We start from the raw sequence: 26,550 nt of genomic DNA, 5'->3' as shown, positions 1-26,550 counted from the left end.
GACCCAGAGATCACAACCCAGGCCTAAGTCAGACACTTAACCAACTGAGCCACTGAAGCACCCCGAGTCATTTTTACGGTGCTTTTCAGTATAATTTCCACATACACTATCTGATTTGAGCAAGAAAGTATTTCGTGTTCCATGAGGGTACCAAGATCTGAAATGACGCTTCATAGATGTGAAGGTAGAGCCAGGGAGGAAGATCAGACATGCAAATGAGGAAACTGAGTGAAAGGAGAATCAATTTAGGTGAAATTGGATCCACAAGTGATTCATAATTGACACACACACACAAAAGAAAGGATGCCTCTGAGTTTACAAAACTGGGGATTACAGTCAAAAACATGGACTCTGAAGTCTGCCATCTTGGTGAATACTGAGCAAGTCATTTAAACTGTCTGTGACTCAGTTTCCTCATTTGAGATGTGAGGATAATTATAATTCTACTTTTTAGACCTGTTCTGAGTATAGAGGGAGATTAGGAACACAAAACACTTAAGTCAGTGTCAACAATTTACCAACTGTGTGATAAATTTCAGCTATTACTACTATCTAGATCTTCTTGGGCTAAATATACCCTGTAAATTTCTCAGTGTGGGGTTGAAAATTATGACTCTAATAGGACATGCATTGGAAGAGTGGGAGGCAATTATTTGAGAGAATTCAGTGGAAAGTCTCAAAGTCTTTTTTAAATATATAAGGATAGTGGGTATAAGCTTTCAAGTAGATATGAGGAAATTCTGTTTGCTTCATTTGCTAAGTTTTAGGAAATAAATTATTCCACTTCTCTCGACATTTTAAGAACTCTTTTCACATCATGTTTTTCATCAGGTGTTTTTTGGTTTTTTCAAATTTCACTTTATACATACAAGCAAATGGGTAAATGAGTGATTTTAGAAGTCCAGATATTTGCAAAACTCTAATCCAAACAAAAGCCTTTCTTCTTTAATGGTTAAGTTTGGGGAACGAAGGTTAATCTAAAACTCTGCCAATACATGTGATTTTTTAAAAATACTTAAGAAAAAACTACTTCCCAGCATGTCTTAATATACCCACTGACTGTAATTGCCAAGTTAACTATGAGTTACAATCATTTTTTCCCCTACTGATCATATATTTCCTATATCACCCATTATATAAAACTGCCTAGGAATCTATGCTCCCCCTTTCTCCTGGCTCAAATAGGGATTATTGCACTCCATTTTGCCTCATAACAGCTTTTTTTTTTTGGATCAAGCTACTTTTCTTTCTGATCCCAAAACTTAGCGTAAGATGAGTAAGCAACATGTCTTTGATCCCTACAGAGCAATTAGGCTGAAAAACACTGGATCCTGTTATTTTATCAATGCAGGGTGTAGAGCATAGTTTATAACACATGGTTCCAACAAATCTTACCAAAGTATTCCCCAGAAACTCCAGTGCCAAACATTTACAACTTTCACCAAATTAATAATCCTGAGCTTCTTTGAGAAAACAATTAGAAATGTGGAACTGATTAACTTGCAATAGGTTTTTATCAAAGTGACTTTAACAAAGGCTGAATACTTTCTCTTGTATGGAAAATTAAAAAAAAAAGACACTGGAAACAAAACAAAGGATATAGAAATCTATAATTGTGAGTGTTCTTTGAAACACTGTAATACTTCATCAAAAGTTAACTTTTGTTAGGACTGCCATTTGCTAAACATTAAATCATTGCTGAAGAGTTTTACAAACAATGTGAATGTTGAATATTTGTTTTTTTTTGCCCAAGGCAAGCACTTTATATCCCAGGCTAACCTATCCCAGATTAAAACAGTTAAAAAAGAAAACACAGGCCCATCCCTCTTTTTCAAAAAGGAGAACCACATTCTTTTATCACTGCTAAGCATTCATCTCAGATTTAAGGGAAGAGCGCCAAGAAAATACAAAAATGGATAACTTCAGATGGGACCTCAGAAATTTTCCTTTCTTCAGGTCCTTGCAATCACAGTGCTGGTTGCAAACATAACGGAGCACCAGTCACACCTGTAAATAGCAGAAGCCCTCCAGTCTAACCCTGGTGTCGTCCTTTATGCAAAAGCATCCCGCATACATAAACTCTGCCATTCCTTTCTCGTTGTCCTCTCCATTGGCCCCTGGAAGAAGGCTCCCCTTTGCTGACAAGGTTGTTACCCCTTCTTCAGTGCTTAACGGATGAAAATCGGTAATTGTGACTTTTCATAACAAAAACAAAACCTGCTTGGATGTTAGGAATGCTGCTTCAGCACTTCTTTATAACCACGTCTGGTTTCTGCTTCTTCCTGTTCAGCTAGTTGGTTGATTTGAGTATATATGTCCAAGGCTGATCCTTCCTGGGTAGCCACTGGGAATGAATTTTCCCTCATGAATAGTCCTTTCGGGGAAGACACTGATGAAGAACAATAGGCATTCCTACAGAAGGAGTTTATGCCTCATTTCTTTTAAACATGTTGTCTTCACAAATAATACTTTTTTTCTTTTTAAGATTTTATTTATTTATTTGACAGAGAGAGAGAGCACAAGCAGGGGGATTGGCAGCAGAGGGAGAGGGAGAAGCAGGCTTCCTGCTGAGCAGGGAGCCCGATGCGGGGCTCAATCCCAGGACCCTGGGACCATGACCTGAGCCAAAGGCAGATGCTTAACGACTGAGCCACCCAGGCCCCCCTTCACAAATGATATTTTCTGGTATTAACCTATTTTACACTCTGTTAACTAGTTGGTTGAATTCTTTTCTTCCTCGTCTTAAAAATCTACATTGGCTTTTCAGTTATCTCCTGGCAACGAGAAGTTTGGGCCCCAGCATAGTTACTCACTTACCTGGCAATAGAGCCCCACGTGTTCGAGCAGTGTGGGCATGTTTGCTTTACTTTAAAGACTCGAAGCGGGGGTGCATGGAGAGGTGAGTAGAGCAAGATGTGTTTCAAAGGCATTCTTGAATTCCACTTGGAATGCATATTATTTCTTATTAATTTTGAACCTCAAGGCACATGTTCATCCTTACCACCAGATAAGACTGAACCCAAAGGGTAGTCGTCATCAATGACTGCACTTTATAAAAATCCAAAGGTCATTTGAAGTTAAAGATCCCTCAGAGTTCTTGAGACAGGCAAGGTGGGCAGGAGGAGGTTACTAATGCCTACAAAGCACTTAAGAGATGAAAAGCCCTCAGTGTTAACAATGATGATGATAAGTATAATAAAACACTCTCTTAAACATTTCACTAGCTACCTCCTCCACCACATTTTTGGGTTGTGGGATAAAGTGGTTTTGGTTAAAAAAAATAAAAAGGTGGCACATTACCTAAAGAAAAACTAACTGTGCTTAAGTCATTAATAGGTACCAAGCAAAGTCTCAAGGACCCTTAATGTTCAGCTTCAAAGAAGTGAGTGAGATAAGCAAGATAAGCATGGCCAGTCCCGGATAAAGGGTAAGTACAGCAACCACAGTGCTACCCACTCCATCGAAGTTATGAGGAATGAGGGAAACATTTGTCATATTTTGTCTATAAAAATATTTTTTAGTTGTTATGGCTGAACATGGATTTCTTTCTACAGATGACTGTCCGATCATTTATAACTAAAAAGAGAAGGCATGTGCTTTTTATCACTTATTAATTTTAGCCATCTACAAAACTTTCCATTGTAGCATCAGCCTCCAGGATTATTACTGACCTCATTACTGGTAGGATCATATCCATTGTAAGATTGCTGCAGGATTGAAACATCAATTACATATATGAAAAGGAAAACCTGTTATTATTAAGTTCAAACGTATGACTTAAAATAAAGGTTACTAAAACTCTCTTAAGTGAATGAGTTAAACATTTTTAAATTGGGTATTTAGCTTAGTAAACTTAAAACAACTTAGTTTTTAAACTCATAATTATGGTGTTGAATTTTAATAAAAATTTAATTTTTCACAATAATAATACTGATTTTACTTCTGAATTGTTTTGAGTGTGTGAATATATCCTATGGGCCAATTTACAACTACGGTGATTTCTGTGAGTCTGTTTTAAAACATATAAACACATTTTTGGGAAGGAGAGGGAATGATCCTTCCCTGGTCCTGACAATTTCACAAAGAGGGTCATTGGTCAGTGAAACACTCATGGTGCCTCACCTCCCCGTTACTTACCTCTGAGAGGTAAGCAGAGTATTGTGGGACTGAGAAACTTGGATTGGATTACATGGTCTCAGCAAAAGAGCTAATGTCCACACAGAAGACTTTATCATACATGTTTCTATGGCTTGATCTTAAACTTAATGGATGCTGGCATCCTAAAATATGTGTGCAGGCTCTTCAGGAATCTTTGAGGGCTGGGTATACTACGGAGGCCCCAATAAATTGTGAGGCAAGGATCTATAGGTGAAAGAGCTCTTTTCTCAACAGGTCTTTATGCATTGGTGGATGGTACCGAATTTATTAATTTTAAACCACACAGCTGCTGAGTTCTATATTGAAGCAGAGCACAGATGAGGTTCTAGAATGAAGTTGTTAGTGTCAAGCATAGGCAGGCAGAAAGAAGGAGAGATGGAAACCAAGGGCTTCTTGATATACTGGTGGAGAAAGGCACCTCAAAAGAACCAGTCATCGTTGCAAATTTATAAACATTGCAAGATGTTTTCAGTATCTCAAATACTACTCTCAGAGAGAGGAGACATGCTCGGATGGAATTTTCCCCAAACAAGGGAACAGCCATAGTGCAAAAATTAACATCTTGCTCAGAGAATTCTCCCAGTTAAATAAATTCACAGGCAATTAGCAAAGACTGACTGGCATCCTCATGAGGCTATAACCAGGAAGGTTTATATTTGTCCTATTTCACTCAAACACTTCTGAGTCATTGCTACATCTTTGGGAGCATATTTACTGTCTTCTAGGAACATAATTGCATCTTGGATAATCACTGTGGAGGCCAGGAATGGCTTCCTTTGAGGCCAGTGCTATGATCACCTTGCAAATTACATGAACTTACTGAGTTTCCAAAGAGTATTAGCTCCACCTAAGCATCACGAATCCCTATGATTGAGGGGCACCTGGGTGGCTTAGTTGGTTAAGCGTCCGACTCTTGGTTTTGGCTCAGGTCACGATCTCAGGGTTGTGAGATGGAGCCCCATGTGGGGCTCCACACTCAGCATGGAATCTGCTTGAGATTCTCTCCCTCTCCCTCTGCCCCTCCCCCAGCTTGTGCATGCGCACACTCTCTCTCTCAAATAAATAAATAAAATCTTCCAAAAAAAAAAAAAAAAAGAATCCCTGTGGTTGAAACATGGTAATAATGAAGTGTGTGTGTGTGTGTGTGTGTGTGTGTGTGAGAGAGTGGGGTGGGGGGATAGATATTTTGGACTTTTAGCTCAGAAAAGAAAAATATTTTGTATATTAATTTCCTTTGGCCTTCAAATTTGGTTTTACAAGTGGTTTTTAAACTTAACCTGAGAATGTGGTAAAGAAAGGTGTTTTATTGACATGTGGGGCTTCTTTCTGATATTATAATATTAGAATTTGTTTATTCATGTAATTATTAAAATATCTTTATGATATTATTAAACATTATGTTGCAGAATTTCTGGTGAGATCTAATGGGAATTGTAAAGAGACATAATTTGGGATAGGAAATAGAGAAGACAATGCACAAAGTACGTTGGTTCCTTGGGTGATTTAATGTAGTCTTTAAAACTATAACCCGGGGGCGCCTGGGTGGCTCAGTTGTTAAACGTCTGCCTTCCGCTCAGGTCATGATCCCGGGGTCCTGGGATCAAGCCCCGTGTCGGGCTCCATGCTTGGTAGGAAGCCTGCTTCTCCCTCTCCCACTCCCCCTGCTTGTGTTCCTGCTTTCACTATCTCTCTCTCTGTCAAATAAATAAATAAAATCTTTCAAAAAATAAATAAATAAATAAAACTATAACCCGTTTTCGGGCAAAATCTTATTATTATTTTTGTTTTACTACATAGTCCGCAAGAAAATACCCAGAAAAATAGTGGTTTGCATGGACCCAGGAAGATGCCCAGAAGCCTGTCTTGATAGCTTGTTCTTCACTTGATTCCCCAGGGCAATAGCCACTCTCTGGTAGTTAATAGGCTAAGTGAGACAACAGCCTAGTCAATGGGTTAAATTGGGAAATCTTAGTGAGGGTTACATTTAATTCCCCTTCCTAACAGTTCCTTACACTTAGAGACATATGTTAACAGAACAGTCCTGGTCTCCTTCCCCTCCGGCATTCTTTCCCTGGGGAGGAGGAGAGATCTGCTAGATCTGGGTGTAAACTAAGGGAGAGAAAATACCCGGATCTCTCCTTTCCTTCTTTCTGGAGTGAGCTCCTCACAAAGCACTTGGTCTGCTACACCACACACTAGGCCTCTTCAGAGGGGGGCAATGTAGAGGGGTGGGGGCGTTCAAGGTCCAGGGAGGACTGGGGAAGCAAGCCTAACTCTGATCGTCACTACTAGGAGGCTCAATGATGCTGCATGTATGTCACATTCTCTAATCCCAGCCTTACCACTAATGGAGAATTTTTTTTCTGCATCTTTCTTGTTTTCTTGCTCTATTTCTCAGTTTGCTTTGAGTCCAGGTAGAGAATAGGAGTGCTATTATTGGGGCCCCCAAACCTTCAACATTATATATGTCATATTGAAGATGTTACCAATCTTACATGCATATTCAGTAACAAAGCTAAGGTAGGAAACCTGTTTCTTGGGTTTGTACATTAATTTATGGTTTCTCCTGCCAAATCTATGAAATGGAACAATGCCAAATTTAGAAATTTATCTGTTACAAAGAAAGGAAGACTACTTAGTAATTGGGAATAAAATGGCAATATTATTAGCAGCAAGAGAAGCTGAATGCCTTCCTCAGATCATATTTCATTTAATGGCTTTCTTTCCAGTATATGGAAAAGAGATTAAGAAATTGGTTCCCTACATTGAGTTTTTCAAAGAAAGCCTAAAAAGCAGAAAACTTAATGGAGTATTTTGGCACTATATACTGACACTCCCCCTCATTCCATTTCCTCCCCTGACTCTTCCTGCACACAGTCCCCTCCCCCGCCAAGTATTACTATTAGCTAATACTTATTGTGTTCTGACACAGTTCAGGACAGCATGCTAAGTTGTCATACACCCATCATCTCACTAATTATCACAATTCTTCAAGTAGGTATCATTTGTTTTTCAGATGAGACACCTGAGGCTTTGAAAGATTAAATAAATTGTTTGTAGTCACAAACGCGGTAACTGACAGAGCCAAAATTCAAAACCAGGGTTGCCTGAAGTGAAAGCCCAGATACGATGCTGACTTTTGGATTCTGTTACCAATGAAATTAACATGTGCCATGGCTACAGCTGAGATTTCTTGCACCACCTGTGATGTTATTTTCTCAATTAAAAAATAATATCATCTGCATAATACGTTACTGCAGAGAGAGTTCAGCCTCTTTTGATAAAAGTATAAATAATCACAGAATATCTCAAGTCTCATTTCTTCTTGACTCATGAAGGTTAAGGTATCACAAATTCTATCTCATGGATGTTATTTTTTTAAAGCTAGAAGAAAACAGACTGGCAGTCTGTGAGAGTTTATACCTTCCGTGTCTCTTTTCTAAAATAAATCAAAGACAATTGTCTTGACTAGTTTGACACAAGATCTGTTCACAAGGAAATAACTATGTAAAATGATTATACAAGGATATCTCCCGAAAAAAAATAGAAGTGATTCTACAAAACAAACCTTTCTAAGATTATTATAAAGAAAAGTAAAATAAAATCGGGCAAAACCAGCATAACACAGGCAATTTGGGATCTCTCCCATTTGTTCCACAACCAAATTTAATAGAAGACTAGGGCTTACATTAAAAATTTAACTTCACATGTTTCATTCTTTCTTGAAGATGCATTTGCTCATCATATGCAGACTAATGGTTTACATGAAAAATGCAGTTTATAATGCATTATAGAATACCACTAAATGCTTTCCGCTCTTAAAAATGTTTCCTTTTAATAACACAATTCAGCATACGTCATTTAAGTTCAATGCCTATGCTAAGTGTGTACAGTTAATTCTGATTTAGGTTTGTCACCTCACAGAGGACACAAGACATTCTGATTTTGAATCAAAGATGATTAAAAAAATCTGTTATGATAGGTGGTGCACATTTCATTTTGTGCAGCGTTTGGGGGTGATACTCTATTTAGTGCCTACATTGCATATGATAAGTGAGAAACCAGTTGTCATTAAAAATTCCCAGCAACACTTTGAGGCACGTCTTATTTATCCCAATTTATAGAAAATAGAAATTTTACCCCAGAGAGGTTACATAAAATGAGCAATGTCACACAGCTAGTTAGCACCCAAGAAGACCCAAGAAATACAAATCTGGCAGCACGGCCTATGCTTTTATTCACAAGGCTATTTTGCCTCCCAGTCTGCTAAGGATTGAATCTCATTAACCTTTTCTTGGTAGTCTACTGTTGCTACGTCCTTCAGTTTTTAATTGCAGAGTTTCAATTCTTTTTCTTTTTTAATCTTATTTATTTATTTATTCATGAAAGTCAGAGAGAGAGGCAGAGGCAGAGGGAGAGAAGCAGGCTCCCCGCCTAGCAGGGAGCCCGATGCGGGACTCGATCCCAGGACCCTGGGATCATGACCTGAGCCGAAGGCAGACGCTTAACCGTCTGAGCCACCCAGGCGCCGCATCAGAATTTCAATTCTTATGAGGTTTTTCTTTTAAGTGTAATTTCTTTTTCAGCTTTATAATCTTCCAGTTCTATCCCCAGAATTCTTGTAACTGCTAAACTGGATTAAAGACTGGAATTTAGATGAGATTAAAGATTAAGAAGCTTGAGGATAACAAGATAAACATTTAATAAGTTTTGTCTTCAGAGTAGAAATATGTAAAGCTTAAGCATGCAGAGAGATGGACAACAACCATATGACAACTGCTTTGGGCCTGTTATGAGTGTAGGGCAATTTCAGTATCATAACAATTAAGCTATTTTCTCAGGCTGCAACTCAAACTCTTCGAATTCCATAGATCTCTACACACCCCTAGGGTCAGTGAACTTACTCTCCTCAAGATAAAGGAATGATGGCCCCTTAGAAATGATTTTTAATTGTCTTAATCCTGTAAGACAGTACTGTAGGTATGAAAACATTTCTCCTATTATTATCAGTGAGTTTTCTTTTCCTTTCTTAATTGCTCTCTACTTAAAAGAAAGATTCAATTATAGAGTCAGCTGATAAGAGAGTTTTGCTTTAAATTTAGGAGGTGCTTGTATGAGAACCTTGGGATCAAATTCTTTTTCCTGAGCTTTTAATTAAAAAATATACAATTTAATATCCATACATTCTCATGGAAAAATAACTAAATGACTACAGTGGATTATTTTAGTGTTTCCATGTAATTGTAGCAAAGTTTAAAAATAACGGCATTTTTGTTTTCTTTGTTTCTTTATTTCCGTTGTTCAGAATTGTTGTATTATTTTCATATAATGTTAGCTAGACCTTCCAGGGCAATGCTTACTAGTAATGGTGAGGGCAGGTATCCTTGACTTATTTCTAACTTTTATTTCCAGCTTCCTAAGAGAACATTTCTCTTTCTTTAAAATTAGAAATGAATGTCAAATCTTATCTACTATATTATCAACATCTATTAAGATAATCATTTTTTCACCTTAAATCTCATAATATAGCCAAAAGCTATATTAAATGTTATTTAATATGCTATTTCTCAGGTGAACCAACCCTGGCCATGATGTAATAAACTTTTAGTCTTTTCCAGAATTCAAACTGCTAATATTTCACTTATATTTTTTTCCCACATTTATTCACATATAAGTTTGAGGTGGAGGTGTGTGTGTATGAGAGTGTGTGTGCACATGTGATGTATTCACTACCTTTGTTAGGTTTTCACAGCAGAGTAATGTTAGAACAAGTTGAAAAATTAAATAATTTTTTATGGTATGGAATAACCGAGATGGTAATAATTAACTATTCCATGAAGTTTTTTGTTTTTTGTTGTTTTTAATTTTTTTTTTTTTAAGATTTTATTTATTTGCAAGAGAGACAATGAGAGACAGAGAGCATGAGAGGGAGGAGGGTCAGAGGGAGAAGCAGGGAGCCTGATGCGGGACTCGATCCCGGGACTCCAGGATCATAACCTGAGCCGAAGGCAGTCGCTTAACCAACTGAGCCACCCAGGCGCCCTCCATGAAGTTTTGATAGACCTCACCTGTAAATCTACTTTGATCTGATGCCTTTTTTAGTAGACCCTTGGCTACATTTTTACCTTTCTTCTGTGTTCATTGGTCTGTTTTTATATTTAAGGTTTTTTTTGTTTGTTTTTTTAAGATTTTATTTATTTATTTGACAGAGAGAGACACAACGAGAGAGGGAACACAAGCAGGGGGAGTGGGAGAGGGAGAAGCAGGCTTTCCTCTGAGCAGGGAGCCCGATGCGGGGCTCGATCCCAGGACCCTGAGATCATGACTCCAGCCGAAGGCAGATGCGCTTAATGACTGAGCCACCCAGGCACCCCTTTATATTTAAGTTTTATATTTTTATTTTCTTGGACCAAGTTTGAGCATTCATATTTTCATGGAAAATTTTCTAATTCATTTGTTTTTCAAATACATTGAAATAAAAGTATCCTGATTAGTCACAGAATTTTTTAATCTATTTATCTCCAACTTTGTCCCTGTTCCTCTTCTTAATGTTATGCCTATTTGTTTTTTAATTATGTGGTCTGAATAGCAAGATGGAAAAAGATCAGCTTTTAAAAATTTTTCTATTTTATGAATTTGTATATGTAATTAATCTAATGAATTTGAGGCTTTCATTTATTTTTTTCCTAGTTTCTTAAATTATATACTTAGGTCATTACTTTTTCATCTTTCTTGTTTTCTACTGTGAATATAATATGTCATTTTCCTGCTCTTCTGTAAGTTGACTAAATTTCATGCTTACCTCATTTGGAATTTTAATTCCAATTTATTATATACGTTTTATATAGTGAATCAACAAACTTTATACTAACTGTGTTAGTTTATCTTCTTTGATTCTTTTATTTTGTTATATTTTCCACACCATTGTTTCTTATAATCCATGCTTTTCTTTTCTTTGGATTCATATTTAAATTTTAATTTGTTTTGTTTTGTTACTCTTTCAGAATTGTGTATTTATAAGAAACATAATAAATTCTTTCATTCAAAAAAATGCCTACAATTTATCCTTGCATTTGAATGCTGATTTGGCTTTACATGGGACTTGGGATTCAAAATCATTTTCTCTAGTAGCCATTGTTCCCTATGGCCTCTTATAGCATTTGTCATAGCCTCTAGTCAGTGAGAAACCTAATATTAGTCTGATTATTAATCTTAGGAGATAGTCTTTACATTTTTTAGATCAATGCTAAGCTATTAGTACATTATTTTTCTATTGTTTATTTTAAAATACCACTCATATATTTTAGTATCATTTTTTTTTATAGAAATTGGTGAGCCCTTTTGATCTTTATCTTTTCAACTCTAGGAAATTTTTTGACAATATTCATTTTTTCTATTATTTCACTTTTTACTTTCTCCTCTACATTATCTTTATGCTTTCCTTCCAGAAATCTTACTGTATGGATGCCAAATCTTCCAAATTTATCTTCTGAATCTCTTGAATTTTCATATATTTTTCAACCCTTTATCTTTTTATGGTTTATTGTGGAAGATCATCTTTTACCTCACTAACTAGCTCTTTTGTTGTGACCATTCTATTTTTAAACTTGTTTCTTTTTCATACTCATTTTGCTAATCAAATAATTTAATTTCCAATATTACTAATTATTTCTTTTACAATATGTCTGTATGTATTATGGATGGAATATCTCTAAGGATAACCTTTTTTTTTCCCTTTTAAAATTTCTCTCTTCAAAAAATACTTTTTAGTTTTATACCTCTTTGTCATGATGCTGGCTTTCCTTAAATGTTTTCTGATGCTTGGTTGTCTGCTAGTATTTTGTTGTAAAAGACTTTTTGCCTATCTTTGGATGCCGGTTACAATTAGAGGAATTTATCTTGACTGGAGAGAAAACACAGACATGTTTGTGGTGGCAGGAACTGATTGTGGGTGTTCTGGGTTTTTGTAATTCCGGGAGAGTCCATGGCTACTTGGGCATGTTTATTGAAAAGTTCTATTATTTTTACAATAAAAATTAAGGTAATTTGTATGTATTTAGTCAAAATATCCATTGAAGATAATTTAATGAATCAGAATACAAACATAATTTAGGATTTACTTTTGTACTATAATCAAGTGTTAAAGCAGAATTTATTATACAGTATAGTAGGTAGACAGTCTCCAGGCTTTAGAATTGAAACTAATTAAGTCTGAATCCTAAGTACTAATTCTTCCTATATTTCTAGCTCTGAGAATTTGAGCAAGTTACTTAACTTTTCTGGGTCTGTTTTCTTCCTGGCAAAATGTGATTATAATAGTAATTAGTCAATATTTTGTGTAAACATGAAAAGTTATTAATAAATGTTATATCCAGAACAATGCATAAACTATATTTGGTGCTCAATGTTAGTTACTATACATTTAGGTGACGAAAATAGCATAATCTATATAAGAAAGTGGATCTTGCTCATAGGAACAGCTTTCCTATTATGAATTTAAGTTTATTAAACTCATAGATATGTCTGTTATTATATGGACAAAAGGGCTTAATTCTTTAACATTTATGACTAGATTATTGAAAAGAACAAAAAGAATAGCTATATAATTACCTGTCAAAACCTGGCTGTCAATTTATAAAAGCTAGTTTCTAGATATTAGAGTTATTCAGCAAATATTTAGTGAATGACTATTATGTTCCAGGCACTGTTCTGAATTCTGGAAGGGTGGAGTATTAGTGTGTGTTCTCCTTGATTTAAATAAGGTATTGTTTGGAAAAGATAAACAGTAGATTCCAAGTCTGCCGTTATTCCTATAAATAGTACATGATCAGCTATCCAGTATCATATGAAGGATACTGGCAATGCCCCCTTCCCTAAAATATTATCCCATATTGTACATAGATATTCACCAAATATTTATGTTTTATAAATACTGTGAATTCATACTGTTGTGTTAAGGCTCGCCGTTGCATGCTCACATTTATAAAATGTAAATATTTAGTGAAATGCTGAAACATATAGTAATCACAGGTTAATGCTAATTGATTTGCCATTTAATTATCTTTCCTTATGTCAGTGGAGACCTAGGGAAGCCTGAAGGCATTGAATTTTGGAGGAAAAAAAGCTGAAAATCTGTAATGAAATGAACAAAGGAGACACAGCATGGCCCTATGATGGTTGCAAGGATTGTATTGAATACAGACTTTACCCAATTCATAATTACTTTACTGAATTGTTTAGGAGGCCGAGTCCATGTAGGGCTCATACATGGGTCTCCTTTCCATACTTCTGCCTGGCCACCAAGGGGTTAGAAGCTCCCATCCTGATTTTTGACCTTTTATCCTCTTTCAAAGCACATGGGTTTATTTATCCCTTTAGAGTTCGCTAAAACAAAAGTAACAACCCTACTCCTAGCCCTAAAACAAGGGATTCATTAGATTTATTAGAAAGGATACCATGCAGCAGAGATAAAATATGTGGTTAACGGCAGGCAAAGCAATTCCAGATGCTGTCAGATTGGCCATTTGGCCTCCTTTAAGGGTCATTCATTGGTTTCTGCCCCAGTTGTCATGGCTCTGCCACCATTCCATGGAGTCTTGCGAAGCGCAGTCAGAGGGCTCAGAGGGCAACACTGCAGATCTAATTCCTGACTTGGGTAGGTTCTCCACAGGCTCTCTCTGGGTGGGGTCTCAGGAAGCAAAATTGTCCTTGCCTCCCCTCTTCTCCTCCCACCACTGTCACGTGCTTCGCTAAGTATGCGTTGCAGTCATTCTCCAAATCAATAATGTGTGAGAACTGGGGTAAAAAGACCATTATTTCTGGGTTTTCAAAACATAAGAAAGCTGTGATCAGTTACCTTCTACCCAAGCAGCGGCTTCTCAAATAGGTTGTAGATGTAGGGAGGTGCTAGGAAGCTGAGATTGCACAATTTATCCAAGGAACACAAGATCCAGGAGGACAATAAATCATTGTTTCCATAATCTCTTCAGACTAAAACCAGAGCATTTCTCTGTTTACAAAGGGAGACTTATTTGGTAAGGGCAGGAGGATGTCGCATAGTGAATGTTTTGAAGAAAAATGTCAGAGTGTGTGTTTGGTAAGTATTTAAAGTAGGCCTCTTGGACAACTTCACATGTATGGTTTACCATCTCTCCTTGTCTAGAAGGAAGAGTATATCAAGGACTTTCCTTTCTAAAGAAGAGTGATACAAAGGACCTAGGAATAAATATCTGTTGGTCCAACCTCCTTAAAACATTTCTTTTCACATGGTTTATAATTTTGATTTGAATATTCTAAGATAATCCCACAGATTTAAAGTACTTACAGGAATGATGATGACTCACTTTTCTTGATTGCTCTTAATATTTTTTTCTTGTAAAAATGTTGTTCACTTGTTATGTGAGTCACAATAGGCCAGGTTATGCTGCATAACTGAAATGGCAATGAATTAGCACACAACAACTCAATGTAAACTCTGCTGTATATCCAAAGGTTTCCCAGGGTGGCTCCCCTGTGATGAATCAGGAATCCAGATTACCCTCATCTTTGGCTCCACGATTTTAGCATGTGGCTTCCAGGTCACCACAGCAGGAGCAAAGAGTGAGTATAGACTCACCATTTCTCTTAAATGTCTGAACTCATAAGTGACACACATTATTTCTCTACACAGTAAAGATCACATAACTCCACCTAACTGAAAGGGACAGGGAAATGTGGGGCAGCATATAGGTATTTGCTAAGTAATAAATGTCTCTACCTTACTTGGGAAAGATGTTTCTTGTTCCTTTGCTCCCCAACCTTTATCATATCTTTAAACCATTTTTCCATGTTAGTCTCCTTATTATTTATATGGGGAAGGATAATAAGTTGAGAAATTTGCCCATTCTATCTCTTTATAGAACCAATCATTACTAGTGATAATTAGTAATGGGATAATTTAGAAAAAAAAAAAAAAAACTTTTCCATGTGAGTCTATCCTATAAGATATATGCTTCCAAATAACAGAGATGAATAATGATCACAAAGAACATCTGGAAATTTATTTTGAATATTGAAGATTAAGAGGATAGACCCCAAGGAATAAGTCTCCATTGCTCTCTTAAAAAAAAAAAAAAAAAAAAGAATCAGATTCATCCAGCTTTAAAATTCTCTTATTTGTGGAAGTCTGAGCAACTTTCTTTTACTCATCATTCTTGATGACTCACATTTATATAGATGATATCTTGGCTTTCCAGTTCCTTATTATCTTATTGTCAATGATTCTTTGCTTCAGCCAAATTATGAACACATTTCTATGGTCTCATTCGGTGAATTGTCAACACCAGAATATATACTACTTTAGAGTTCATAAATTTAATATTCTTTTTTTTTTTAAAGATTTTATTTATTTATTCATGAGAGACAGAGAAAGAGACAGAGGCAGAGGGAGAAGCAGGTTCCCCGCGGAGCAGGGAGCCCGATGCGGGACTCGATCCCAGGACCCTGGGATCATGACCTGAGCCGAAGGCAGACACTTAACGACTGAGCCACCCAGGCGCCCCCATAAATTTAATATTCTTAAGGTACTCATATAACTTATTCAAACTCAGAACATTTTGAGAATGAAAGGACATGCTGCTATTCATCATTTTAGCAATCATATGCTGGAACAGCAAGTGGAAATAGCCTACATATTTGACTCTTCAGCCACATCTTTCGATCTCTTTCAGTTTAAGTGCTGACTGCTATACTCTTAGACCTCATCATTGAGTCTTTTAAGAAATTAGCTCTACTTCCTTTCTATTCTTCAGCTCCTTCTGCCCTTAATTCTCTCATTCTATGTTTCATCATTGCAATTATACTATGGAAAATACATCCATCTCCCTGATCCTTATTTTCCTCTATTAGACTTGGGGAGAATAATCCCAACTCTATCTTTTCAACATCTACCTTCTATGGGTATGGTCAGCACTACTGAAGAAAATAACACATATGACCATCATTTCATGATCTCTAACCTTAAATGGGCCTTAACAGATTACCCAGCAGTCCTACTTTCCTTTTCTTTTCTAAGCATCTAAATGACCTCCATGTCCACTAAATCCAATGGACATTTTCCCTCACGATCCTTCTTATCTTCTCTTTTTCTCCCAATAGCTGACAACTCCATATGGTCACTACAATTTCAGAGGTCTCTGTGGGAGACATTCATTGAGGGAACATCAGCCCAATTTCTCCTTCTGCCAATCTCGCCCCCTCCCTTTCATTGTACAATGCTGACCTTCCAGATGCTCATCTCCATCTCAATCTGCTTTCCAGAGAATGTGCTCTGTGACACTGGCTTAACTTCATTTTTCAGGCCTCAGCTTAATGTTCTTTCCAATGACAGCATTTTCCTGTTTGTCCATTCTCACATATATTCCAACCCCTCCCCACAGAAATGTTCTCACATGGTAATCTATTGTATCTATTTATAATTCTTATCACACTTTGTTACGATTTATTTACATTTCTTATTTATTACCTATTTCTTTGCCTTCTGAGGAACAGGGAAGGAGCAATGTTTGCTTTATTTTCCAGCATATCTGTCCTCAGTTCCTACCACAGGCTTTAAATATTTGGGAGAATGATTGCCTTACCAGCGTTGATTGCTGGCACCCAACATATCTTCTGGGCATGAAATATTCTGAAATAGGAGTTAGGAGGGAGAGGAAATAGGAGGTAATTGGGAGGAGGAGAGAATGAGGTCTAGCTGTTTATCTCAGAACTACTTTGCACATAATACCCATTAAAATCTTGTCTTTGTAGTATAATTTAAGCAGCACTGAGTTGAATCTCAAAGTGTGTGTTATATTAGAATACTCAGACAATGGACATGACTACCATCCCTCTTGAAGGATTACGTCTATATTGTTTCTGAGTAAAGGTAATATTTCCCATATGTGCTTTATGTTGGAAAAAAATTACAACCAGCAACGTGCATTAGTGATTAATTGGATCTTTTTGAGTAATTAACCATTTATTTATATTAAGTAATATACAAAATTCCATGTAACAATGGCAATAAGCTTCACAGTTTGGACAAAGCAGATTTTAATGAAGTAATTCATATCTTGTCCTTGACTGATTAGATAGTAAATGACACAAGAAGTTTTAGATAATTTGCGCAGTAGGGGTGGAAAATAAAACATTCCTGATAGATCCAAATCACAATAATGAATAATTGTGTTTAGTGCTTTTCATTACATGATGAGCTTCTCGAAGGTGTTATAGAGACTTCACTCATTATTGAATCTCTGAGTAAGCCTGATAGCTGGCCCATAGTTGGCATGTACTTAATGTTTATTGAGTGAACCAAGTAAACACTGAGTGTACAGATTTCAATTCCTGGTTTAGTCCTCATTCAAATGCAGCATAGGTTAATGAGCAGTAACTCTGTGCCAGGAAATGTGCTCTGCATCAGACTATGATGTTAAGCAAAGCCAGACTCTACTCTTATGCTCATGAATCAGGTAAGGGAGGTAGAGAATAAAAGTGAAATAAAAAAATATAAATGTGATAAGTGTAATGAAGAAAAGGTACATGGGAGCTTTGTGATATAGGCAAGACACAACCCCAAGGTCGCAGTTACAGGTGCACAGAAAGGGGTGTTTGAGCTGATATATTAGAAGGTGATGGATTTTGGTTTTTCATTTGTTTTGTTTGTTTGTTTTGTTTTGTTTTAAAGATTTTATTTATTCATTTGAGACACAGAGACGGAGAGAGAGAGAGCATGAGCAGGGGGAGAGGCAGAGGCAGAGGGAGAAGCAGGCTCCCTGCTGAGCCAGGAGCCCAATGTTGGGCTCGATCCCAGGACCCTGAGATCATGCCCTGAGCCAAAGGCACACGCTTAACCATCTGAGCCACCCAGGCGCCCCCAAGGTGATGGATTTTGAATGGGGAAGTGACATGACAGTATCTGTATCTTGAAAATGTTATCCTAAATGCAATCTGGAAGACAGACAGAAGGCCAGCAAGTGGGAATGTGGAGAAGAGTGTGGTGGTTATTTCAGTGGTAACTGAGACCTGCAGATGAAGCTATGCAAATTAATGATAGTCACTGAATGATTGAATGATTTCCACAGGATGCCCTGACATACTAATACTAAGATCTACTGCACAATCTGGCTTAGGCTCTTTTCCACTACTGAGTGATTATAATTTTTTTTTAAAGATTTTATTTATTTATTTGAGACAGAGAGAATGAGAGAGAGAGAGCACATGAGAGGGGGGAGGGTCAGAGGCAGAAGCAGGCTCCCTGCTGAGCAGGGAGCCTGATGCGGGACTCGATCCAGGGACTCCAGGATCATGACCTGAGCCGAAGGCAGTCGCTTAACCAACTGAGCCACCCAGGCGCCCATGAGTGATTATAATTTTATTATTATTATTAATAAATGCCTTAAGGTAATATGAACAATCTACTAAAAAATTCTCACGTAAATCCAGAAGGCATTGAGTCACAATTTCCTTGATGGGGAGGCAGAATGTTTAATCAGTGTTGTTTGCAACAGAATTTTCAGAATAAAGGGATTGAGTAGTAGTGTAAATTCAATTTTCCATAACACCAAATAACTTTTAATAAAGTTGTATTTCCCAAATTTATTTGCAGTTATTCATCTTCAAATTTCTAAATAAGAATTGTGTTATGTGTATATAAAACTTGAAGTTTACTTTTTCTTTTTTCTGCTATTAAATCTGATCTTTTACTGAGTTACAGTAGAAATCTACTTCCCAAAAGATGATTTTCCATTGGATCAGCCTTTCATTTCTCGAGAGAATTTTTTCCTACTGAAGCAGAAAGCAGATTGGCTCATTGTTGTTAGTGAACATATTGTAAACCTTCACACTAATCATAGAAGAATTATGTCAATATTTCACTATCTAAAAAACAAAAAAAAAGCCATTGTAGTATTTTGGGTCAAAAGCTTTCTTATTAAAAAGTGCCAAAATATGAGACTCCACAATTAGAGAGTAATAGCTGCAGTTGAGCTTTTTCAGGCTAATGGATAAATAATCTGTTGTCAAAATTAGTTCTTACATAGCATATGTATTTAGATGATAGACCAAAGTGACTTTGAAGAATTGTCATGGTCTACTGGATAATTAATGCATTTAAAAATAGGCATGATATGCAAAATCATGTATCTCTAAATGGCTAGAAATATGCTTTAATTCTGGTTAATTTGGTACATATTAATATATTTATTGAAACTTGGTCTTGTCATTAGGCTATTCAGACTTGTAGAAAGATATAAAAAAAAAACAAAAAACCACCTTTCTGTCAAAGTGGATTTTAAATGTGAAATATATTAATTGAGTTGCATAAGATCAAGATGGCAACAGAAATGAAATATAACCAAGATCAATAAATCAATCAGCAAATTTTTGTTGATTGACAATTCTGTGCACAGGAGTGTTGTTACTCACTGTTAGGTACCATTTCTAGAACTAGAGACAAAATAGAAAGTACCAAAAATAGTCGGGTTGTAATGTAATAAAATATATGTGTTTGTAGCTCAGTGCTGACAAACTTGATTCAATGTAAATCATATTCTGCTGGGAGTTTATAAGAAGAGCTTGAAAATATTTTATAGGAAGGATTACTGTAACTATCAAAAGAGATATTTATGCTAAAGAGCTTTGAATAGAAACTACATACAAATATAAGACATTTTATATTAGGAAAAAATGCATGTTATATCGAAACTTAGTTCCTCCTCATATGTCATTAGTATGATTTGGCCCTTTTATTCCTTAAATGACTGTGTTTCTGCACATTTTTGTTTTTGAGTTAGACCTTTGCTTTTAAGTGTTCATTTCCCACTGCTCATCATAGTGCTATATTAAAAGGTTCTATGTTAACATTTTCTCACTTTCCTCAAGAAAAATGAATAAAAATTTGCTAGTTTCCTCTAGAAAATAAGAATTAATTTTTCACTGATGATGGATTAAACACTTCAAGAAATACTTAGGTTTCTGTGATGTGCCCAACACTGCAAGTTCTCAAGCACACAAAGATGGAAAAACATCTCTTTTCTTGAGGGTGTCCAGTGGAGAGAAATTCTACTGTGAAACTAATCTTTCTATATAGTTCAGGTCTTAGATTTATCTTTTTTCATAGTAACAATGGCTCCAAAATGTATATTTTTCTCTTGGCCACCAGTTTATGTCAACACTTGGAAAGAGTCGGGGACTCACACTGATGTTCCTGTGGCCCTTAAAGCCCTCTACTTTTCCACTCTCCAACTTTCACCGTCTTTATAAACACACTTCCTGCTCATTGTTCAGGATGTAACATCCTCACCTCTATTATGAACTCCCAGAGCTTACTGCATGTTTCCTGGCATTTTAAAATTGGTAACGATTGTTTAATATCTGCCTCTGTTGCTCTAATGAAATTGCATGGGACCATTGATCGTGTCTGTGTTTTTGTCCACTGATTCCCTGGCTTCTAGCTCTATATGAGGCACAATGTGGATGCTGACTAAACATTTGGCAAATGGACAAATGGCACGATGGAACAGAACAGGCTATCAGACCACATAAGTGGAAGCCAGATTTTCATAGAAGGCAACATGGTTTTTATAATCTGCAATTCCAAAGAAATTGCAAATAAATTCCTAAAACATAAGTTGAATGCAATTGTTGGAGTAGTTGATTGAGCTCATTAGTTTCATTTATTTGTTTTATATTTTAATATTATTTAAGTATTTATTTAGCACCCACCATGTGGTGTGCCATTCTGCTGACAAAAATGAATATGGTAACTCCAGGAGGCCACGAGAAACTCAAAGCCTGGAGAAAGATTAGTGATCGTTACAACTTAATACAAAAACTGCTTGAAAGTAATATACAAGTTGTTGTTGGACCCAGAAGAGCTAATAATCAGTCTGAAACTTGTAGAATCAAGATCTAACTAGTGTGGCTACAAAGGAAAGTAGACTTGAGGCAGAGAGAATGATATAGGCATAGACATGGAGGTGCGTTCCATTTGAGACCCATAGGCTCAGTTACCACAATGCAAAGAGGAGCATGCGGGAGTACACAAATTCAAAAAAGTGGATGCAGCTTACAGCAAGATAAATGTACAATGAAACTATAAAGATAGGAATAAAAGAATGTTAAGACATGATTTAAATAAGAGACGGACACAGAAAATCCAGGAAAAAGGAATTTGCTGTAAACAAGTATTAAACTTAGTTCTGAGTTTTCTGGCAGCAAAAATAAAAATATAATTTTCAAAGAAGGAAACAAAATCTTTAGCATAATACAATTAACTCATTAGGAGAGTCTAGCTTTTCACTAATATAAATTTAAAGAAGAATTTATGGCATGAATCTTCATTTATTGTTGTTTAATATAATGGTCTATATCTACACTAAAAATTTTAGAGTATGTTGAAAACTTCTCAACAGGCACACTTTAAAAAACATCTTCCTTTAAAAAGTTACATCCTTTTGCCATCAGAAAGGATGAATACCTACCATTTGCTTTGACAAGGATGGAACTGGAGGGGATTATGCTAAGTGAAATAAGTCAAGTAGAGAAAGAAAATTATCATACGGTTTCACTCATATGTGGAATGGAATAGAGGACCACAGGGGAAGGGAGGGAAACCTGAATGGGAAGAATCAGAGAAGGAGACAAACCATGAGAGACTCTGGATTCTGGGAAACGGAGGGTTACAGAAGGGAGGGGGAGGTGGGGAGATGGGGTAACTGCATGATGGGTATTAAGGAGGGCACATGATGTGATGAGCACTGGTGTTATACAGAACTAATGAATCATTAAACTACATCAAAAAACTAATGATTTACTAAATGTTGGTGAATCAAACATAATAAAAAATACAAAAAGAAAAAGTTATATCCTTTTTCTGAATATAAACTAATGTAAGCCTGCTATAGAATATTTGGATGCTCTGATAAAAAATAAGGAAGAAGAATAACGTCCTAAAATCATACCCTCTACAGATATCACTGTTAACATTTAGATATATTCACTTCCTGTCATTTTTCTCCGAGTCATAGCTTTATGAACATCTACATTATCTACAATTTCCAATAACCTGATGGCTAACTTTTCAGACCACCTCCAATTTTGATCCAAATTCAATACTTTCAAAAATACCCTGCAAATCCAAATCCTAGGGAATGTATGTTTACCATGAAAATTTTTAGAGAGTATGCAGAAAACTCTTCCATAAGAATCTTTACAACTTAACTGAAGATTGATGGCCTCACAGGGATGACTCCCATTGCACAAGGTATAGCATTTTGCTCAGTACATTCACAGTGGATGTCTTCTACCAAAATTGTTTCCCCCATTTCCTATTGTGATTGTCTTGACATCTGAGACTCAGAGGTCACAAACCATTGCTACAGAATGATTTCACACACACACACACACACACACACACACACACACACACATTTGTTCTATACACCAGAGGCTTGCAAAGTATGGGAAATTATACAAATGTTTATACTTCATGTAAAAATCGACACTTCTACCTTCTCATCTTCAGACACATGCTTTTATTGTCTATATAATAGATGCAGTAGGAATATATAAAATATATATATAACCATCCTCTTATTCTTGGGAATAGTAAAATATTTTTTAGGTAGGTTTTTTTTTTGTCTGACAGTAATAAATATTGTTATGAAGAAATCTTTGTGTATAACAGTTGAAGGCAGCTCTGATTGTTTCTTTAAAGCTCTTGATTACTTATTAGAAAGATAAGACAGTGGCTAGCTTCCAATCCTTACCAGCATTGTTTTGATTCCTATTTAAAAATATATGTAATGCACAATGAATCATGGAACACTACATCTAAAACTAATGATGTAATGTATGGGGATTAACATAAGAATAAAAAATATATGTAATGCAAACACATACACAGTCATTGATTTAACTTTATTACTTATGAAGCTAAAGCTCTTTCATCTGTCTGTATTTCATCTACATTTCATTTATACTTTATCTTGTGTGAATTTCCTGGTTCTTCTCTTTGTTTTCTTTATCTGATGTGCATCACTCAGGTTAACCTAGATTTTGCTGCAGTAGTTTTCAATGACAAAGGATTCCCTTCCCTCCCCTTCCCTTTTTATTCCTGCTACCAGTCCTGGTGGGTTGACTGGGGCCCTGCCCCTCATTGTCCTCATCATCAAGCTGGGACCCAACTGTCAAAGCAGCTCTACGTAGAACTTCCCCTATTGTACATACAATACATAATAAACATTCATTGTACTTCCATTTTCTCTTTATGTAAGTATGTAGAATTAAACAATATATAAACACAAATTATGAAAATCTGTAAAATTCATTTAAACTAGAATTTTGTCTATTTTTAAGAATATTTTTTACTCAGCAAGGAACTATTTTGCCTCCTAGGAACCTGAGTGCTTGATATCTCAAAAGGGATTAGAAATGCTCTAAAAAGGTTTCTCTAACAGGTAAATAGATTTCTCTCTAATCAAGAAGGAACAAAGTGTGTAGGGGAGGGAACTTGCCTAAGGTTTTGAAAGACTTCTGTCGAAAGCTTCAGAGATGGAACTTGTAGCCGCCTTCATTCTGCTCTTCCACTTCTGAGCAGGTGCAAGTCACTTCAGAGTCCCTCTCCCCCTTCCTTTCCTGGTCTCTTTTTTGGATTCTCCTCTTGTTTGCCCACCTGTCACATTTCTTCTCCTTCTGCCCTTCTCAATTCAAGCTTTCTCCACTTGGCTCCAGAGCCAGACCTCACAACAGACTAAGGCAAGAGGGAACAGGCATCGTCATCTGGAGCCAATTACATTTTTTCTTCTTTCTTATGGCCAGAAGGAATATGGTAAAACAATTAGAAAAAAAATTAACAAATGACTTTATGTTGCCTGTTTCCTTGCTGTCCTGAGATTCTACTGAAGAAGGTGAGATCAATCGCTCTTCGATCATTCGATCTGTATGTTGAACTGCCCATTTAACAGCACTCTGCAAAGTTTTTTTTTTTTTTCTCTCTCCTAGTTTGTAGTATTTTATATTGGTACACATTCCTTGATCAGTGTAATTTTCTTTATAATTCATTTTAAATTGATTCAATTTAAGTAATTATTTATGATTTACAAGGACTTTTTAAATGCTTGGATGCAAATATTTCATTTCTAAAACATACTCTATGGAAATGACTTATGTGTGGGCCTTCTCTTGCAGTTTTATTTTCAGTAGTAAAGTAAGGAAAATAACCTAATTATTCAACAATAAGAACTTAGTTTAGAAAGCGTAGCACATCATATACAATCATTTAGAATGACACGTGAAAATATATCAATTAGTATATTGCTAAATGGAAATTAGCACACACATAAAATATGTATCGTATGAAGCCATACAAAAACACATGTATCTATATGCTTAGAAAAATATGAAAAGTTATGTATAAAACAGTAATTTTTTATGTCTGAGATATGGTATTCTTTGTAATCTTTTTTACTTTTTGTCATGAAAAACATTACTTTGGTAAACAGCCAACAAAAAATAGGACAACTGTTCTTAACTGTAGAGAACAAACGTGGTTACCAGACTGGAGGTGGGGCGGGGAGGATGGGTGAAATAGATGGCGGGGATTAAGGAGTGTACTGTTGTGATGAGCACCAGGTGTTGTATGGAAGTGTTGAATCACTATATCCTACACCTGAAATTGATTTTTCACTGGATGTTTACTAACTGGAATTTGAATAAAAATTTCAAAAAAAAACCCTGAAAGTGTCACAAAAACTTGCTATTTTCATATGTGTGTGTTTATATAGCAAACTTTCTTTCAAAACACATTTTTAGAGTTATGATGAAAATGACAGAGGAAACAATCAATGTAGTAAAATTATCTTTGGGGTTACTTTGCCCTTCCCTTCCTCCCACCTCCGCCAGGAATATTAACTACATTTTTTTTTTAATTTTTAAATTTTATTTATGTATTTGTGAGAGAGAGATAGAGCATGCTCACATGCATGAGCTCACTCCCATGAGTTGGGGGGAGGAGCAGAGGGAGAGGGAAAAGCAGGCTCCCCACTGAGCAGGGAGCCCAGGGCTGGGCTGGATCCCAGGACTCTGGGATCATGACCAGAGCTGAAGGCGGACGCTTAACTGACTGAGTTACCCAGATGTCCCAACAACATTCATGAAACACTATGCCATAGTTTCCTCAAATTTAAAAGTTCCTGGCTATGTGTACTTTTTCTTCTCTTTTATTTCTTTCTTCTTTCTTTCTCTTTTTTTTCCTTGTTTTTTCCTCCCTCTTTTGCCCTTCCTTTCTTCCTTCTCTCTCCCTTCTCTTCTTTTTCCCTTCTTTCTCTCTTTATTTCCCCTTTTCCCCCTTTCTTCCTACCTTCTTTCTTCCCCCCTTTTGATTTTTTCCTCCATTTCTTCTTTCTTTTTCTTTCTACCTCTTTTCCTTCTTTCTTTCTTTTTCTTTCTACTTTCTTTCTTTCCCTCTCTTTCTTCTTCTTCTTCTTCTTCTTCTTCTTCTTCTTCTTCTTCTTCTTCTTCTTCTCCTCCTTCTTCTTCTTCCTTCCTTCCTTCCTTCCATCTTGACTTTTCTTAATAACTACCATATATTAGTAACTAATATTTTTGTGCTATGTGCTTTTAAATATTTAATGCAATTTCATCTTCTCAGCAAGACTGACATTTTGATATCAGCTCCAGTTTATAGATTGGAGAAGTGAGAATCAGAGAGAATGGATACCATGCCAGGGTTATGCTAGTAAATAGGAGCAAAACATTGAATTCAGATCCTATCCAACTCCATTGCCAGTATTCTGTCCATGACCACACTCTCACTTCTTCCTACAGCTTTCTTCTTCCTTATTAAATATGCCTCTAGGGGCACCTGGCTGGCTCAGTTAGTTAAGTGCCCAACTCTTGATTTTGGCTCAGGTCATGATCTCAGGGTCCTGAGATCGAGCTCTGAGTCGGGGAGTCTGCTTGAGATTCTCTCTCTCTCACTCTGCCCCCCAAGCCCCCCACTCTTTCTCAAATAAATAAATAAATAAATAAGTCCTTAAAAATAAATAAGTAAATAAATAAACGACTTGACTGACTTAGCTGACTTGACAATCTTGACCTGTGTGCTTCTCTCATTGTACTGTTTCCTCTTGGATGGCCCTACTTTTACCAATAACAACACCTAAGGATGTTTTTACCTTAGGACTTTCTGGAAAAGACACAAAGATTTGTTGGGAATTATTGTCTGGCCTCATAATTTAAAAGGTAACATTTATTTGCATCACCTACATACTCATATCCAGCCATGTCTACCTACTGACATTGCATTGTGATATCATTTGACATTGCCAACTGATGTGTTCCGGAACCTCACTAGGTATTGAGTGAGAATTC

The 26,550-nt window shown here is 36.3% G+C and overlaps 1 pseudogene; it reads left to right on the top strand.

The window, feature by feature from the left end:
- The first annotated feature begins 20,902 nt into the window (after positions 1-20,902).
- The window catches only part of LOC123836469 (14-3-3 protein theta-like), a 36,544-nt pseudogene continuing 30,896 nt past the window's right edge, over positions 20,903-26,550 (top strand).

Source organism: Mirounga angustirostris, unplaced genomic scaffold (genome assembly GCF_029215605.1).
Source record: "Mirounga angustirostris isolate CCGP_5_RB_7025 unplaced genomic scaffold, mMirAng1.0.hap1 SCAF_8, whole genome shotgun sequence".
In the NCBI taxonomy this organism is placed as follows: domain Eukaryota; kingdom Metazoa; phylum Chordata; class Mammalia; order Carnivora; family Phocidae; genus Mirounga; species Mirounga angustirostris.
The sequence above is the reverse complement of the archived record's forward strand: the minus strand, read 5'-3'. Positions and strand labels throughout refer to the sequence as shown.